The sequence below is a fragment of the Penaeus chinensis genome, chromosome 6 (genome assembly GCF_019202785.1).
Source record: "Penaeus chinensis breed Huanghai No. 1 chromosome 6, ASM1920278v2, whole genome shotgun sequence".
Taxonomy (NCBI): domain Eukaryota; kingdom Metazoa; phylum Arthropoda; class Malacostraca; order Decapoda; family Penaeidae; genus Penaeus; species Penaeus chinensis.
This window is the reverse complement of record NC_061824.1, coordinates 16569019-16576518: the sequence shown is the minus strand read 5'-3', so window position 1 is coordinate 16576518 and position 7500 is coordinate 16569019. Positions and strand designations below refer to the sequence as shown.

The following is a 7500-nucleotide window of genomic DNA, read 5'->3' as shown; positions in this document are numbered from 1 at the left end:
AACAATTTCATCAATGCTGCTCTGCAATAACGGAATCACCTACGAGTAAACAAAAGAGGGAGAGGAAGTGAGGAAATATATGTTGCACATATGTACAAACACATACACACACAATCCACACACGGACAGACGCCAACACAGTGCATATTTAAGGAAGGATACGGAGAAAGGGGGTAAGAAAGACAATACTAACTGATACGGTGTTCTCGTAGGGTGGGAGTATTTGCAAAGGTTATACAAACTATTAAGAAGAGTAATTAACATCGTTTGCAAGGTGTGTTACTGAAACGTTTAACACAGAAAATAACTGAAAATAACTGAGGGTAAGATTGAGAAGAATTGTACATGTTAAGTTATGCAACGGAAATGAAGGCAGAGAACCCACGACTTTCCTGATGAGAGGGGTGGGCTATATATCATATACATTCTCCTCCTTCCTGGTAGAAATGTAGACGAATTAACTGGCAAGATATCAATTCGAGGCAACGTAAGGCCAGTGACAGAAGTGGGGTAAGACTGCGGATGTCAAGAGCAGTCGGTTCATAGGATACAAAAGAGGGATGGGGAGGCTGTAGTAGGGGGAAGGGGGTTAGTGGGGAGAGGAGGGAGGCGTGGAACAAGAAGGTTGTCACGTAGGCATCACGGCTCCTTCTTCACTTCACCCTCTACACGTTTGCTTCACACGCACACGCACCTAAGTCTACATACAAATGAATAAGTCTATCCAAACAAGCGCGCCCGGAAATGGCGTCGCAACACGTCCTGGGAATGTCGTCACCCACAACCACGCAAGCGCGCAAGAACACGCGTTTCGATGGGGGATGTTTGTGTGAGCGGGGGCGGGGGCTCGTAACAACTCGAGCACCAAGGCGGAGAAAGGTCAGGCCTTCAAAATGCGTCTGTCGAGTTCCGTCAAATGTTTTCGCACGTACAAGGACAAGGGGGCGCAGCAAACGTTAACAAAAATGCCTTAACCGATCGACACATTGCCTGGCTGAGTTGTAGTCCTAGTCCTCCAAGATTTAAAACTTGTATTGTTCCTATAAACAGCAAAGGAATTTAAAATAAGTGCTCGACGGATTGTCACCAGACTACGACATGATGATATTAGTTTAACATAATTGAAGCAATGAAAAAACACGATTAAGACACTTTGTCAATAAAGCAGATGTTTAGGAAGTTTAGCATAGGCAATCAAACTCTGTGGCAGAGGTATATATTAGAGAAATACATTGAATATAACAATAATGTGCACAATGCATTACTGATACAACTTAGCATTCAAAATCCTCTGACAGAAACCATGCGCCCTCCTACTCACTTCTAAACGTCAGCTCAACAGGTAAACACAACTGGCATAAGCACCCTAGTATGTCATTAAACTCTAACATCTTCCTGAGTTCTCACCACGCAAAGAACCAGGTTCAGTACCCAGTTGAGACTAACTTAATTACTTTGTTAGACCCTCGGTCGAATCGCCCTATCAAATAAGCCATGTCACATCGTGTCCATCAACGTATGTACGTGTAAGCCCGCGCGTGTGCACGTCTTGACAGGATGGGCCTGGTGACCAGACTTGCCTAAGGTTGCGTCATGTGGTGGTAGAACAACAAGTCGATAACATTCTTAGAAAAGGTTCATGTCTGCCTTATGTACTCCTGAGACTCACGTGTATTAGCCTAGTACATCGCAGCAGTTTTAATCAATACAAAATATCAGTACATGACATACTACATCATGTAGCTGTAAAATCCAGTCCATGGTTAGCCTCTGTCAGAGATTATCAGTAAATGACATTCTACTTCCTTGTTTACCGCTACCGCATGTAGGCCATCCAAACCTACGTCATCTGGGCATCAATAACACACTGAACTAAATTTACCAAGCCTATTTTAACTTTATCCGGCTCCCTAATGCGGTGTCAATTTCAAGGTGTTAAAGAGTTCTAAACCTACTACCACATGTCCAAAACATATTATAACAGACACAAGCCCGTGCTATATCTTTCCGTGTCACTGGAATATTTTCTATCCCGTTTTTAACTTGAACTAAATATTCCAGTCTAACACATGTCCAAACAACTGCAACACACCCTTTGATTACATCAGCTTGGGACTAACGCAGCTAGCGTTACAACCAACAGAGCCAGTGTGACTTCCTTACCTTTCAAGCTATAAAACGTCAACGCAATCTTCGTCTCTCTCGAAGTGAGTGTCAACACGTCTTTAATACGACAGGACAAGGAGGAGCTAGACATCACACGTTCCTTCTCTTCCATGACACAAGACCGACTACGCTCGCACGGGATGGCGAAATCAAAGAAAAATGGGATTTCGTGTATTGCATCATGCTGTTCAAACTGCCAATGCTGCGCGAGCTGTCCAATTCCCGACCAATAACCAATATTTCCCTGATTCACTTAATGTACAAAGACTGCGGCTTTAGTACTTACGTCCGTTTACTTCATCTGTGTCTCTGACGATTTCCACACGACAAAAATGAAACAAAGATGTGAAAAAATACGAAAAACTCGGAGAGCGTTTCTGACGTGTGTCTTACTCTCTTGCAGCCATAGTTAGAAGTGAGTCAGGTTGGCCAACATGGGATCATAACAACTAAGGCTAACATGACACAGCATCTAAATTTACCCAGTGACGTGGGCAACTTATAATTATATGAGCAAGATATGGCCCGAATTTTAAATATATATTCAATTTCACCTCTTCGTACGCTGGAAAATCAATAATCTCTCCCAGTGTTGTGAAAGTCGGGAATGTTGGCAAGCGTGGCGCAAGGTGACGAAACTGCCGGGTAGAATTTGCGGAGCATTTTCTACTAGAAAATCTCTCAGTAAACACATATTATCAATTCATATTTTATATTATTCATCCCAAATTATTATTTAATGCAATGGCTATACCACACAGATTGATATGAAAGAAGATTTTCCAGGTGGAAGATAATGTAGACTTTTATTAATCTTCACTCTCTTTGTGTAACGATTTCGAAACAAATATATCCTGTTCACGAAATGCATAAAAAAAAATAACCATTTATAATGATGCTATCAATATTTTTCTGTGTCATCAAAAATTATACCGATTATATCTAACACAAGAGCAAAAACAGAATCCGCATGTTAGAGTAATTACAAAAAAAATATATTGTCCTTTTTCGTGTGTTTGTTACCACTAAATACAGCATCACTAATAACGAAAGTACGTGTTCATTTATGATGATATCAATGATTAACCATTTACCGCACTCCCACCATATGAGTATAATATTGCATCAACAGTAGATAAGTAATGAAAGTGCTATAATGACGCAAATACTAGACTAGGATATAAGGACAATACCTTAGTTATGATAAAAAGGGCCACAGCAATATTTCTAATACTATAATTAAGATCAGTGCTAATTAAGTATAATTCATTACCAGCACGTTTCATAAATAATCACACTCTAAATTTAGTCATGCGATATCTATTCACAGATTCCCTGTCACTCTTTTCACCTGAGCAATAATTAGGGTTGTATAAGATTTCAGGATATTATTAATAGTTTCCTAATAAGGAATTCTTACGTCACCTTAAACCCTATGGGAACAACACACCTCATTTCGCGGGCAGACACTGACGTCCAATATCTCCCGCCGAATTAAATTAGAACTTTCTGCAAGGAGAGTTTGATAAACGCGTCGTAGCTTTATGCGTGATTCCAAATGAAACTTTAATACGGCCTACAGTTGTCATGGCCATGACAATCTGATGTTGCGAACGCGAGACTTGGGCTTGGATACAAACTACAGACAGCTTTGACTGTAAGCGAACACCTGTGCAGTGTATCTTGGAGTGCCATGTGATACAACCATGTAAGCCCCATAACAGGAGCTACAATGAAATACCTGGGAGTTTTACAAGCTGATGTTTCAGAAGAAATAATCACGCTGCATCTTAAACTGACAAAATAATAATACAAGACATCTTATGACCATATATCAAATTGTATTAAAGCTTCTCGCGCCTTCACTCAGCCTGGACGGCGCGCGATGCACGAAACCAAAGACTCATTTGATGTCTAAAGATAGAGTCCGCTTTTATTTATGCTCGCAGATAATTCCTTGTCCCGGGGGCTTCTCATATGCAACAAGGAGCAGCCTCCCTTTGAAATGAGCCTCGGGACAAACAGAAGTAGCATGATACATCGACATTAATGTGCAAGATCATCTGGAGATTGATTGGCCCCGGCGATTGATTCGAACTTTTCAGCACTTAGGATAGCACGATGAAGGACCGCGGCCTCGGACAGACTTGATGGCAACAGAGGATCTATTTATGGTTTGGGACCAAGGCTGTTTGTCTTGTCAGCAGGTCAAGAATAATAATGAGGAAAACGTCAGCATCGAGATGTTGAGGATGAGAGATTTAATGACAGAACAATTAAGAACAAAATAAGAAGAGGAGCAATTATTTGTCTGCTCGTCAACACCGTCTGACATGCGAGTTGTCATTCAAAGATGGGAATATTTATTTGGCTTCTCCCCATGGTGCCGGCGTGGTGCATAGCGCTGCCAGTATGCCTAATGTCGTTAACATCATTGCTGTCATAGAACAAAAGCAAGGAGAATGATGTTGCAAAGGTAAACATTATCGCTGTCATTATATTTATCATCATTATTCCTGCTGTTGTGACTGTAGTACTTTTAGTATCATGAATATCATCATTATGTATCATTGCTATAATTCTTATTGTTATCATTTTCATAGTTATTATCAACGTCCATTTTTGTATTATATTGCGTATTATCGATATTGGTATCATTAGTATTATAAGCGTTCTTTTGCTTTATTGCTATTGCTAGTATTGCTATCACTATTAATACTATTCTTATTACATTGCTTGGCATTAACCAGTATTTTTATAGTTTCTCATTGATAATTAAATCAGCATACTCATTATGATAATATAACCAATGATTCCATTACTGTTATTATTATTTTCATCGTTATTGTCACGATCATCATCATCAAGAATAACCTGAAAAAATAATAGTTAGTATTCCGATGTTGATAATAATATCATCCCTTTTATCATGATGACCGTCATCATCACCATCAACAATTATCTAAGCATGTATTACTGTTTTTGCCGTTTGTTATCTTTTATTGCTATTACTGATAATGTATCTATATTAAGTAACTTGACAATCATCACCCAATATACAGCTTTTATGGTTACCGCAATCTGTTTTTGTCTTTGTATATTATTTCTTTACGTACTTTGCCAACTGTGAGAATATTGAATCAACGCGATGAACAACTGGGCACACTCTAACATCGCACAGTCCATCTTATGACTATATTAATATGCTAAAAATAATATGAATTATTTTGAAATGAATTAAGTTGAAATGTGAACTCGTATGTAATAGGCCTATGGTTACAGCGCAATTCACATGATGAAAAAAAAATATAAATATATAAAAGAAAAAGGAAAAGAAAAAAGAAGAAAAAATATATAGATACATATACAAATATATCGTGTGATTTTTTTCCTAACCAAATTAAAGTCCGTTTGTGAGGCTAATATATTTCAGTGACAAGTCGCTTAATATTACATCTGCAGATCGTACCAAAATATAAGGTCATGATTGTCAGTCTTGAAAAAAAAAATGTTCTCTGTATCTCATTCTATTTTTCAGTCTTTGTGTTGGTATTTGGCAGAGATGCAGGACTAGCACCGAACACTTAACCTTTCTTGAGGGAGATGAGAAGAGGCTGAGGACCACTGCTCCATGAGCCCGATAAAGCAAAATGCATCTCACTTTACCCATATACTTGCAGCAGCATCTGTATTGATGCTACTATCTACTGACGATATTTTCCTGCCTTCTGAGCAAGTCTCTGTAGCTATACTCAAAGGACAACCAATGCAAAGAAGCACAGGTCTGTAGCGGCATCTATGTTCTTCATCAGTTTAAGAATTTCTGTTCCCTCTTCAAGTCCAGCTTATATCCCGGTGTGCATCGTGGGCAGTGCGCTTGAAAAAATAAAATTGGCATGAGAAGCCACAAGCCCTTCCTTATGTCGGGGTCCTTTCGAATGAACTCTAACTCTAAATATCCACGAACTTGAAGCAAAAGAGCTGATTTTGCTTGGGAGGATCCCAACATTAGTGTCTACATTCTTTGCATAACTCCCGCTTTAGATCCTATAAAGTCAGTTTTTACATACGTGATATTGATTCAATGGTTTACCCACGAGCTTTTCAGTGAACTGACTATACTAATCCTAAACTAATCCTTTGTTCATATTATATACTTGCGACAGCTAATACCTCTGGATCGTCCATTGGAACTGGTTTTACCAGTCTGAGCGGCATCGGCTGACAGGTTGATGTTCATATACCCCACTTTTAGGCTTCGGGATGTCGTGTGCCTCGTGAAGTCTTTTTGTCGAAAATGAATGAAAGGGTAACCAAATATCTGTGATATATTGGAAAACATTATTTGCCTGGTCAGTTCAGAACATTGATATCTGTAATCCGATCTTATCAAAATTTGGCAAGATGTAAATAATCTTTGACAAAGGATGCTTTACTTCGTATTGAAGGCTAGTCTCACCAGATACTTTTTTTTTTTTTGCCAGGTAACTATTGATTGCTTATACTCATGGAACTGTATTATTACATTGAACTGCTGATCCATTTCATTAACTGAATTTCTTCAGGTGGCAAATTCGCGTAGCTTATTGGTCAAGTCATCCCCGAAAAATATGCTCAAGCAAACAGTAGTGATGATCGTTATTTCCATAGTAAATACCAGTGGTTCAGTAATAACTGGTATGGATACCTCTGTACGGCTAGTTAGTAAAGTTCTTGACATTCAAATGGAGTACCTTAGTTTCTTGGTTAAGGTTATAGAAATGATCTGTGACGTTGAAAACACACATGGTAAATGTTTGGCCTTACTTCAGAGTTGTTTAAGAGTACAAAAGCAAAATTAACTACATAAAGTATTCAGTGGCTTTTTAGGTTAAATATGAGTAGATATTGTAATTTCCCCTTATTAACAGGCTTATCGTGCATTGATTCTTCCGTTCCTGGTAGAATCCATAGACAGGTCCTAGACAGGTCACTTACGACCTCCCGGTTTCTCTCGCATAATCTATTCAATTCCCAGAGGTATCAGGCTCCGTGCTTCAGATATTCCGTTATGAAAATTTCCTTCTTGTCCAACCATGGTGTGGCAAGAAACGGGATATGGTTCATCCCTATTTTGTACTCAAGAAGTGTCAGTGCTTGGGGCATTGTCCTTTAAATAGCTAGACTTCAACGCCTAACATCCAGGACTTGGCACGACGATGCTGAGGAGATGGTCGAAATTCATCCTCATCTTTTGCAAGTGCGGAGTCATTGCGTGTAGGTGGCAGTTTATATTTATATTCATTTATTCCTTAATTTATCTTTCAGTCTGTCACATTATTCCTCCAACTTTTA

General features: G+C 39.0%; 1 protein-coding gene across 2 annotated transcripts in view; it reads right to left on the bottom strand.

Moving 5' to 3' along the window:
- The window catches only part of LOC125026177 (CCAAT/enhancer-binding protein gamma-like), a 37700-nt gene extending 35100 nt beyond the window's left edge, over nucleotides 1-2600 (bottom strand). Inside the window, exon 1 of one of the 2 annotated variants that reach the window (XM_047614458.1) lies at nucleotides 2453-2600. The gene's annotated coding sequence lies outside the window, so the exon portion shown is untranslated. Of the gene's footprint in view, nucleotides 1-2163; nucleotides 2316-2452 lie in introns of those variants that run through there. The other variant, XM_047614459.1, reaches the window with a different exon arrangement.
- Nucleotides 2601-7500: the final 4900 nt, after the last annotated feature.